The sequence below is a fragment of the Mus musculus genome, chromosome 15 (genome assembly GCF_000001635.26).
Source record: "Mus musculus strain C57BL/6J chromosome 15, GRCm38.p6 C57BL/6J".
NCBI classification, from domain to species: domain Eukaryota; kingdom Metazoa; phylum Chordata; class Mammalia; order Rodentia; family Muridae; genus Mus; species Mus musculus.
Genome location: NC_000081.6, coordinates 98,265,589 through 98,277,952, shown reverse-complemented (window position 1 = coordinate 98,277,952; position 12,364 = coordinate 98,265,589). Strand labels below are relative to the sequence as shown.

General features: G+C 40.9%; 1 long non-coding RNA gene across 2 annotated transcripts in view; it reads right to left on the bottom strand.

Annotated features, from left to right (window-relative positions):
* Gm33967 overlaps window positions 1–12,364 on the bottom strand; it is a 26,118-nt gene extending 13,754 nt beyond the window's left edge. The window contains exons 1-3 of one of the 2 annotated variants that reach the window (XR_001781761.2): window positions 12,248–12,364; window positions 8,988–9,079; window positions 2,109–2,455 (exon numbers count right to left, since the gene is read on the bottom strand). This is a non-coding gene — a long non-coding RNA (predicted gene, 33967). The remainder of the gene's footprint in view (window positions 1–2,108; window positions 2,456–8,987; window positions 9,080–12,247) is intronic. The other variant, XR_001781762.2, reaches the window with a different exon arrangement.

Sequence of the window (12,364 nt, the reverse complement as noted above, 5' to 3'; positions counted from 1 at the left end):
GGTTCACACTTATCATGCTGCACAAAACTAAACTCCAATTGGACCAAAAACCTCAACATGGAATCATATACACTGAACCTGATAGAAGAGAAAGTAGGGAATAGCCTTGAACTCATTGGCACCAGAAAAGACTTTCTGGACAGAACAGCACTAGTCCAGTGAAAGGCAAACTGAATCTAGTTTGCTATTTTACCTTGCACCCATTAGAATGGTTAAGATCAATAAAACAAGCCACAGCTTCTGCTGGGGAGGTTAGGTGTACTGGGAGCACTCATCCTCCATTGCTGGTGAGAGTGCAAACTTATACAGCCACTATAGAAATCAGCAGAGTAGCTCCTCAGGAAGATGGGGATTAATCCACCTCAAGATATAGCCATACTACTCTCAAGCATTTACCCAAATGACATCATCCAAATGACATCATCATCCTACCACAGATATACTTTCTCAGCCGTGTTCACTGTTGCTCTGTTCATAATAGCTAGAAACTGGAAACAACCTAGCTGCCCTTCAAAAGAAAAATAGGTAAAGAAAATATGACATATTTACACAGCAAATATTACTCTATAATTTTTAAAAAAGTAAATCAAGTGGTTGCTGGAATTGAACTCAGGACTTTTATAAGAGCAGTCAGTGTTCAAAGCCATCTCTTCAGCCTCTATTGCTGATGCCAAGAAGTGCTTGCTGATAGGAACCTAATATGGATGTCCCCCGAGAGGTTCTGCCAGAACCTGACTAATAGAGATACAGATACTCACAACCAACCATCGAACTGAGCCCAGGGACCGCAATGGAAGAGCTAGGGGAAGGACTGAAGGAGCTGAAGGAGGTTGTAACCCCATAGGAAGAACAATATCAACTAACTGGACACCCCCCCCCCCAAGAGCTCTCAGGGACTAACCCACCAAACCAAAGAGTACCAAACATGGAGGGATTCATGACTCAAGCTGCATATGTAGCATAGGATTGCATTATATGGCATCAATGGGAGGGGAGGCCCTTGGTTATAAGGGGACTTGATGCCCCAGTGTAGGGGGAGGCTAGAGCAATGAGGCTGGAGTGGGTGGGTAGGTAGAGGAGCACCCTCTTAGAGACAAAGGGGAGGGGGAGAGGACGGGGGGGGGGGTTGTGGAAGGGTTACCAGGAATGGGGACAATATTTCAAATACAAGTAAATAAATAAAATAACCAATAAAAAATGGAAATCACGAAATTGATGGGTAAATGGATGGAAGTAGAAAAAAATCATCTTGAGAGACAAATGTGGTATGTATTTGTTTTTAGCAAAGTTTTAGCTGTTGAGTCAGTTACAACCAAGCTACAACCCATGGAACCACAGGAGCACCCATCCACTGTGGGAGCACGTAGAGTAAGAGGAACACTCATCCATTGGTGGTAAGAGTGCAAACTTGTACAGACGCTATGGTAACCAGTGTGGCAATCCTCAGGAAGATGAAAATCAATCTACCCCAAGATCCAGCTATACTAATCTTGGGCATCTAGCCAAAGGATGCTTTATCCTGACACAGAGATACTTGCTCAGTTGTGTTCACTGCTGTTCTGTTCATAATGGCCAGAAATTGGGGACAACTTAGATGTCCCTTACCAAAAGAATAAATAAAGAAAATGTGGTACATTTATACAACAGAGTATTACTCTGCCTTAATCAGAAAAGTTTAATCACTCTGCAGTGAATGGAATTTAATCCAGAGATTCCTGGCTACCCAAGATGCTAAGAATCAGAGACAGTTAAGGACCTAGATAAGATATTATGGCCCCTTGTCAACTTGACACATAAACACATCACTATTAAGCCACAACCTTTTTCTTATTTATCCCCAAGAACTCGCATTAAAAACTAAATAATTTTAAAAGTCCCATAGTCTTTACAAGTTGAAACACATTAAAAGTTCAGTCCCTTTAAAACATCAAATTTCTTTAAAAATTTAAAATCTCTTTTAAAACTTCAAAGTTTCTCAATGTGGCCTCCTATAAAAATCAAAATTAAGTTAAATACTCTCTTAATTCAAGAGAGAAAAAAAACAGGGCACAGTCACAATCAGATCAAAGCAAACAGTATAAATAATGCAATTTTGGGGATCCACTCACCAAAGACCTCCTCTCAAGGGCTTAGGTAACTTCTCCAGCTCTGTCCTCTGCAGCACACACAGCTTCTATTCTAAGGTATGGCAGGCTCCACGCCATTGTTGCTGCTATTCTTGGTGGTCATCCCAGGGTACTGGCATCTTCAAAGGATGGAGTCTTCTGCTGGAACTGCGCTGCACTTTCACCAATAGCCTCTCATAGACTCTTTTCCTGGTGCCAAGTCTAAACTTGTCTGCATGACCCCTTCAATCCTGGGCCTTCAACTGCTACTGAGGCAACACCTTCATCAGCGACCTCTCCTGATCTCTCACAGTGCCAAGTCTCAGCTGTTCTTCATGACATCTTCATGCCTTCAAAACAAATTCCACTTTGGTAACTCTTACACAGTGCAAGGTCAGCTCCAATGTGAGGTGCAACTGTGACCGCCTCTGGAACACAGCTTCTATGTGCTAAATTTCAGGAAACACTTCTCAGAAGATTTCACCTCAGTGATGCTGCTCTCTTCTTAATCACTGCTAATCTCCCAACTCCATCTGGCCACCATACTGGTAAAGCAAAGGTTTCACTTAGTAGTTCTGGTATCTTACTAATCACAGCTGATTCTTCAGTCCCAGCTAAGAATCACAGACTCTTAATTCAAAATAACAAATGGCCTAGTTAAAATCTTTAAACTTTTCCACCAAAACTTCACAAGCCTCCATCTTTTTGCATTAACTTCAATATCCTTATCTTTCAACCTCCCACAGAGCAGCTCACCAAACATTGAACACTCAATGGCTTTTCTTGCACAAAGTTGCAAAGTTCTTCCACAATCCTCACCAAAACAGCTTAGTCAGGTCTGTCACAGCTACACCCCACTCCTGGTACCAACTTGTCATAGTTAAAGTTTCTATTGCTGTAATAACTTCAATGTTATTTTTAGTCAGACCAAAAATGACTAAAAAGCAAGTTGGGGAGGAAAGGGTTTGTTTGGCTTCTACATCTCTATCACTGTTTATCACTGAAGGAAGTCAGGACAGGAACTCAAACAGAGAAGGAACCTGGAGGAGATGATGCAGAGGCCACACAGGAGTACTGCTTGTTGGGTTTTTCCCCATGGCTTGCTCAGCCTGCTATCTTATTGTCCTAGTCAGGGTTTCTATTCCTGCACAAAACATCATGACCAAGAAGAAAGTTGGGGAGGCAAGTTGGGGTTTATTCAGCTTACACTTTCCACATTGCTGTTGATCATCAAAGTCAGGACTGAAACTCAAACAGGTAGGGAAGCAGAAGCTGATACAGAGGCCATGGAGGGATGTTACTTACTGGCTTGCTTCCCCTGGCTTGCTCAGCTTGCTTTCTTATAGAACTCAGGACTACCAGCCCAGGGATGGTACCACCCACAAGGCCCTCCCACCCTTGATCACTAATTGAGAAAATGCCTTACAGTTGGATCTCATGGAGGCATTTCCTCAAGGGAGGCTCCTTTTTCTGTGATAACTCCAGCTTGTGTCAAATTGACACACAAAACCAGCCAGCACAGTTATAGAATCCAGGACCACCAGCCTAGGGGTGGTCCCACCCAAAATGGGCTGAGTCCTTCTCCATCAATCACTCATTAAGAAAGTGCCGATAGGCTTGCCTACAGATCTTATAGAAGCACTTTCTTAAAGGATGCTACTTTCCCTCAGATGACTTTAGCTTGTGTCGAGTTGACATAAAATTATTCAGCACCCCATCTAAGGTTCACAGACCATTATCAAAGAATTTGGAGCAAAGTGTGAATATGGAGAACGTCTGTGAAATTCCACCCTTTAAGACCAACAAAGCCACTGCAATCTTGAACATACAACAGCTATGGTTACTTGCACATGGCCCTACACAAGATTAGTTCAACCCTGTTAATAATAAATCATGGATGGGAAAGAGGCCCTGGGGCCATAACCCTGCTCATGAACTATTGGTAATTGATAAATTATAAGAGAGGAGGCACAGTCTTTAGTTGTGCACTTACTGCTAAGCTTACCAGTCTCCTATCAAATCCTGGTCACACAGACAGTACTGATCAAACTCAATGGGTCACAAAACAAGCAGGAATATGATAAAGTATTTTCAGAAGAGGAGGATACATAGGTGAGAGGGTTAAGAAAGACTATGAGATCCAAGTAATCAGAAAGCATTACATTGTGTATGCATCAAAGAACAATTTTAATTAATGATAATAATGATTAATAATAATTTAGAACATTTCCACCGTCAGAGAAAGTTTCTTCATGTCACTTTCTAAGTATTCTCTAAAACTTAGAGATGAACCCTTTCTTGAATTTAATGCAAATGTAATCATATGGAAGTAATCCATATAAAATACCTTGGTGTAATTCTCACCAAGCAAGTGAAAGGTCTGTATGGCAGAACTTCAAATCTTCGAAGAAAGAAATTGAAAAGATATCAGATGATGGAAAGATCTCCAATGCTCATGGATCAGTAGGGTTAACTTATAAAAACAACCACCCTACCAAAATCAATCTACAGATTCAACGCAATCCCCATCAAAACTCTGACACAATTCTTTGCAGACCTTGAAAGAATAATTCTCAACTTCCTATGAAAAAACAAAAACCCAAGATAGCTAAAATTATCCTGTATAATAAGAGAACTTCTGGAGGTATCACCATCCCTGCTTTCAAGCTGTACAGAGCAATATTAATAAAACCATAGGGTACTGGCATAAAAGAAACCAGACAGATTGAGCAATAGAATTAAATCAGAGAACCAGAAGTAAATCCACGCACTTATGGACACTTGATTTTTGACAAATAAGCAAAAAACTATACGGTGGAAAAAAGAAAGTATTGGTCTAACCGGATGTCTGCACGAAGAAGAATGATAGATCCATATCACAAATAGATCCCTGCACAAAACTCAAGTCCAAGTGAATCAAAGACCTCAACATAAAACTGGATACACTGAATATGATAGAAAAGAAAATGGGGGGGGGGAGTAGTCTTGAACACGTTGGCACAGGAGAATACTTCCTGAACAGAACAGCAACAGCTCAATCACTAACATCAACAATTAATAATTAATAAATGGGGCCTCATGAAACTGAAAAGCTTCTGTAAGGCAAAGGACACTGTCAAAAGACAAAATGGCAGCCTACATGGGACAAGATCTTCATCAACTCCACATCTGACAGAGGGCTGATATCCAAAATATATCAAGAACTCTAGGAACTAAACATCAACAAACCAAACCATCGAATTTAAAGTTATCTTAGAGTCCTGTTGGTTCTCTCCAAATGGCCTGACCTGTAGGTCTATAAGCTGTATATGTAACAGGTTTTTATGCCACCATGCTTAAGATTGTTGTATTCTAGTGGATACATGTGCCTGAACATCATCAGCTTTCATCTGCAAAGGCATCTCTAAGATAACCTAATAAAGGTTATCTCTAATAAAGGTGAGATCTCAGAATCAGCCTCTTTAGAACTTAAGACAAAGGCACATTGAAATCCTGAGTAGGAATCAACTCTACAATGCATTAGCAAATGTACTTACTTTAGTTCTCCAAATTCTATAAAGTGAGACACACAGGCTATTGTATGACATTGTTCTAAGGTAGCAACCGTTAATCGGAATCTGGATTATTTACTGTATCTCTATGGGCTGCCATTCCAACTCCTCAAGCCTTTGGGATTTTCTTGGATTAATCTGGTACCGCCCTTTCCTGCTGTTGTCATGGGTTCCAGAGCCTCTACTCTCTCTTCTACAACCTCAAACTTGGCGTTCTATCTTTCAGTCCTCTCCTTATCTAAGTCTGCCTTCTTTAGATCTCTCTTTAAAAGGATAGATAATGTTGATATCATTACTGAAAAAAATATTATTTCTATGCTGATCAGTATAGCAAAATTACATGGAGCCCAGATGCCCTGTGGCACTGTGTTTTTCTCCATGTTTATTTAACACAGAAAATAAAACTTTAATTTAGCTAGGACATTGCATGGATGCTAACTCCTTAAGTCTACAGTTAGCCATCAATATCATCAGAGATCTGAGAAGGTTAAATTATAGCAGGAAGTATAGTCCAAATGGCCTCTATATCAATTAAAATGATGGAGCCTTAACTAGCTACCTGGACAATTATCCTAGGCTCCAGTGGTATTTTCGCTGGGGGCAGAGGTCAGTCTTTGGCTGTCACAGAGAACAGCATTACATCATCTTCAGCTGCTGCACAGGACAGCATAAGCTTTTGGCTGCCAGACCCTGAAAGTCTGAGAGATTTCCCTATGGATGAGGGAACTTGGAAAAACTGGCCTGCCTTGACTTAGGTAGAGTAGGTCAGTTAACCCAACAGTGTCCACAGTTTGCAGGGCCCTGGTAGCAGGCAGAGCTTGGGGCAGGGCTCTGCCCAGTGGATCATTGTCACAATCCAGGTACGGTTGTTCTGTGCTTCACATCTTCCTCAGACACTTCAGGGTCACTGCCAGGAGCTGGCATTACTGTCACGGGAAGTTTATTCATTAAACATCTTAAATACTTGCCTTTAAATTAAAATTTTGCTCGTTTTTAGTTATTTGCTTTAGGCTTAACCTTGAAAAATGTATAGAGAAGGCTAAACAAAGTTTATTCTTGTAAAGAAATGACATTTCTTTACAATGACTACAAGTGTAGTTCTGAACATATTAAAGAATTTGGTCATTTATAAGGTGACTATCAACCTGTATGTTTTAATCATCTATACCAGTTCACAACAAGCTGGCTTGACACTATTACTGAGGCTATGAAGCATTCACAAAAAGGGATCTATCATGATTGCCCCCTGAAAGACTCAACAAGCAGCTGAAAGAGTCAGATGCAGATATTTGCACACAACCAATGGACAGAAGCAGCTGACCCCTGTTGTTGAATTAGGGAAGGCTGAAAAAAATTGAGGAGAAGGGTAGTCCTATAGGAGGACCAGCAGTCTTAATTAATCTGGACCCCCAAGATCTTTCAAACACTAGACCACCAAACAGACCACATACACCAGCTGATATGAGTCCCCCAACACACATACAGTAGAGGACTTCCAGGTCTATGTTCATTCAGAGATGATGCACCTAACCCTCAAGAGACTGGAGGCCCCAGGGAGTTTAGAGGTCAGGTGGGGTGGGGGTAGGGGCATCCATGTAGAGACAGGATGTGGTGAGGAGGAGGAGGTATGGGATGTGGAGCAGTTGGAGGATGGGAGGGGAGGGGTGGGGAATAGAATATGGAGTGTAAAAAAAATGAATTACAAATAAAATTAAATTAAAAAAATAAGATAAGAATTTTATTTTTATCCCTGTTAAGTATAGCCTTTTTAAAAAAAATTACAATTTTGAATTGAAACTCTTTTAGTATTGAAATAAAACTTTAAACCATAAATGCAGTCCATAGGGAGACTGGCAACTTTATTTTCCTGTTCTGCTCATAGTGTATTGTTACAGGACATCACAGTTTCTTATATGCCTCAGTTTATCAAAATATGTAAAGCTTAACAAAGTTAGCAAAACCAGATGGCTAGACCTATGTCTCTATGAGCCTGGATAGACCTTAGGTAAGGAGAGACATTCTATAGGATACCTGTGCCCCAATACCCAAAATAAAACCCAAATGCCTCATATTGTTTACAAACACCTAGGCCACAAACTAGGCTAGTTCCCTGACTAACTGTCAACTTGTTATCCCTTTTATTCTAGCCTAAGTTCAGCTACGTGACTGGTTTCTTCTCCTCCTCATCTTAACTCCATCTTCTCCACATCTCAGTCCCCCCCCACCCCCACCCCCAAAAAAGTCCCCTGCCTGACTCTCTCTTGGCTGGAAGGCCCAGCCAGGGTACCGCTTTCTAATCCTGCCTCAGCTTTTTGACAATTAGATTTTTATCAACGGTGGATGCTGCCACACAGAACACAAGAGATTATCCCTACATTTTAGTTTCTGGTGGTTTGTATGGGTGCTCATAGCTGTGACTTTAACTCGTTAGCCTTTCATTTTCATTTTGTCCAGTGACACAGTCTACATACATGCTGAGCTTTGCAGCCTGGATAGTACTTTCATCATGGAGTCGGTTGTGTTAAGGTCTGGGGACTCTGATATATCTCTCAAGAGGGAAAAACCGGGGCCCAGTCGTAATCTGGACATGAGAAGACCAAATTCCAACAATTCAATGCTCAGTATCTTGGGTTGATTCATGATCCTTTGGGGCTCTCTTTGGGTTATCTCTCTGGCTTTGCCCTCTGACCTAGTCTCCCCACTACTGGCTCCATCTTACTGTGGCTACTGTTTTTGGAGACCAGCCATCATATGGCACTGACACTCCCAAAGTCGTTGGGGCCTTTTGTTGCAATTGGGCTGCATTTTCATTAAGAGTCTGTCCTGGGCTCTCTTCAGTTCTAAGCCTTAGTTGCTTTCCAAGATCTCTTCATGCTTCTAAAACCAGTACCACCTGGATCACTCTTAGACTACAAAGTTTGGCTCCCAACATGAGGTTCAGTTGTGTATATAAACACACGGACATTCAGCTTTCTATTTTGTTGAACAAATCTTGTTTGATCTGAAGGTGCCTGAACTGGTTAGTTGAAGATTTATGGGAACTTAGTGGTGGGTCATTCCTCAAGGGTTGTTTTTTTCCTGTACCCCAGGGGATCTCTGTTGTATATAGTCCAACTGTATCTTTTGGTTAGAGGCAGGACTAACCTCAGCTAGGATATATATATTTTTTTTCTGACAGAGAGTAACAACATTAAGTGGCTTGCCTGACCTACGGCAGAAGGTTTTAAATGAACATGCTTGCGTTTAGAGTGGCGGAAGCCATGAGCAGTTCCAGAGCCAGGCTTTCAATAAGGTAGAACAGGAGAAAGTAGTATTCTGATATTCTCCATACCTAAAGACGGGATCGGGTGAGCAGAACAGCAGTCACAGCGAAGGGAGAGTTGGTCAGTCTTCCCCAACAGGGTCCACGTCACAGCTTCTGGGCTGTAGTGAATCCAAAGGGACAGAGACAGCAAAAATGGAAAATGAACACAGAACACAGAACGTTCACATGGTCAGAAAACCTGTGTCACAAACAAAGCATGTGACTTCTCACTAATGCCCTGGACAGAAGTGTGTGTGCCTTATCAAGAACGTCTCCACCCCCGATGGGATCCCACCAGAAATAGTGCCAGATGTCACAGAAGACACTTCACCATGACTAACCACTGACAGAGGCCTCCTCAGACAGGGACAAGCTGGTTTTGTTTTAGTGTGACAGTTAGCTCTATCAATCTGCCAAACCAAAACCATACCCTGAAACACCTTCAAGGTGCATACTTCCCGAGGCAGCATTCTGGTCCTGGAGCGCCAGAGTGAAGGTCCAGCTTCAGAATTTGTGTTAGTATCTTAGTCTCACTGGGGTGTTCAAATGTTAATCCCACCATGTAAGAGTTAATAGAGTAGCATTGGGCACAGGAGAAAATGGGGCTTACCCAAAAATCTGCAAGGCTAGGGCAGTTCCAAGGGTTTTTGGTTATGTAGGAACTTGGCAGAACATCTTATCTTATCGGGGTGTCAGTCAAGGTATAGTCAGGGGTGCAGAAGACAGAAAACAGGAAGGAACTTATTTTAATCTTGTAATAAGATGGCTTTTGATATTAAGATGGAGTCAGGCTGGTTCATCAGTTCTTCTTTGTGACTTTTAAAAACTCTGTTATACACACACACACACACACACACACACACACACACACACACACACACACAAACAAAATCTCACATTTTCTTTATTTGTCAATGGACACCTGGGCTGATACCACACTTGGATAATTTGAATAGATGTCCAAGCATCTCTGTGGTATGTCACTCTCGGGAGTGTTGTAGCCGTATCTTGTGGGAGTTCTGGTTTTGGTATGTTGAAGAAACCCCATCCTGAGTCCCCAGTGGTAGGACTGGTCCTTTGCACCCCTGCAGCATCTGAGGGTTCCCTTCCCCCACATCCTCCCAGAATTTGGTGGTTCTTTTCTTCCTTATTTGCAGCCTCTCTGTCCCAGATGATGTGGAATCTCAAATCTTTTTAAATCTGTTTTTCCCTGATAGCTACGGACGTTGAACGTTTTTCATGGTCATTATCCAGTCGTACGTCGTCTTCTGAGGCTTCAACTACGACTACAATCTGTGTTGGCTTCTTCTACCTTCCCTCTGCTCAATAAATCTCCTATTTTTACAGTCTGCCTTATTTCTATTTTATTGATTGTTTTCTTACTCCCATTACGTTGTATTTAGCTCTATTAAACTTAAAGCAAACTTAACTTTATTTTTATGTTTGAGATCACTTTTTGCCTTTTTTTGTTATATTCCTGTGTTGAGGACAATTGGGTTTAATTTCATTCTTTTCTAAAGTTTTGATTCAAGCTGGTTTTCTTCCTCTCTGTGTGCAGACAGGTGTGCATACAGGTGTGCATACAGGTGTGCATACAGGTGTGCATACAGGTGTGCATACAGGTGTGCATACAGGTGTGCATACAGGTGTGCATGCACATGTCTGCAGGTGTGTGTGTAGAGTAACTGGCCAGTGCCAGGTATAGCCCTTAATTGATCTCTACCTCATATTTTTAAAATTCAGTTATGTTTACCTTTATTCAGTCTTTGAATTTTTCATATATATTATATATTACATATATAATATATAACATATATTATATTTACCCCTCACTTCTCACTCCAACTCTCCCTAGGATTCCCCATCGCACTCCCCTTCTAACTCCAGACCCTCCTCTTATAATTTTTTAAATTGATTTTGTTTTAAAATTTTTATAAAAAATATGTGATCATTTTCCTCTTCTCCAGCTCCTTCCCACCTCCCTCCCTGCCTAATTTCATGTTCCTTTTTCCTCTCTCCCTTCTTTATTCTCTCAGAAAAGTCCAAACCCAAAACAAAAAAAGCAAAACAAACAAAATACCAATAAGTCAAAAAAAACAAAACAAACAAACAAAAAAACCAACCAAACACAATAAACAAAATAAACCCTAAACAAATCTGGAGAAAGAGTGAGAGACAGAGACAGAGACAGAGAAAGAGACAGAGACAGAGACAGAGGCAGAGACAGAGAGCCGTGCAGTTATTTTTTTGTTCCCCAACTACTCCTAGACATAGGGACTGTCCTGGAATGTGAACACTGTCTCCTTAAAGTCAGTCACCACCTTTGACGTTCTGCCTTCCCTTCCACATGAATTCCTGAGCCTTGAGGGGAATGGTTTGATAAAGGCATCCCATTCAGGACTGAGTGTTCTAAAGCTTTAAAAACATTGTGGTGTGTGTGTGTGTGTGTGTGTGTGTGTGTGTGTGTGTGTGTGTATGTGTGTGTGTGTGTGTGTGTGTGTGTGTTGTTAAATGATATGTCAAAGTCTTGATTACTGTAGTCTTGTATATATATTAAGTATTGAACTTAAGCAGCAAGCACTCTTAACTGGTGACCCATCTCTCCTGCCGTGATCCTGTGCACAGAACCCAGAACCCAGGATCTGTACACATGCTCTACCAATAGGCTGTAAATTCATATGTACATATATATATATATATATATATATATATATATATATATATATATAGTATATGTATATATAATGCATATATACATTACATGTATATATCATATGCATATGCATTATACATACAATGCATATACATATACATACACATGCACATACACATACACATACACATACACATACACATACACATATACATACACATACACATATACATATGTTGGTCCACTCTATCTTCTAAACTCATTTTAGCCTATCATCACTCTGGTTGACCTGTTTACTTATTCCCTCACTAGAATATAAGCTATCTTGGTCACTGTTGCATACCCTTTCCTGGCCTTACCCATGGCTTGCATTCTTGTAAGTTTCAAGGCAAATAAATAAATAAATAAATAAATAATTGATTGATTGATTGAATGGTTACATAAGGGAACAAATTTGATCCAAGGCAGTGGGCATGGGGACAAAGGAGAGAAATTGGAAAGCTTTAAGACTCTGTTAAACTTCTAATCCCTCAAGACCCACCCTCTTTCCAATCAGAAAGCAAGCTTCGTCTCCAATTGTTGAACATTTCTTCCATTTCTTCTTCTCTGTGTTACATTTTAGGGCATAACATACCTTTTGGTGATTATCTTGAATGAATCTTTGTTCCTGCTAGCCTTTGCTGGGGGTGGGGGTAGGGGGTAGCCCCAGCACTTCTTTCTTGGTTCCTCTTGAGGTAGTGGAGCAGGAAGA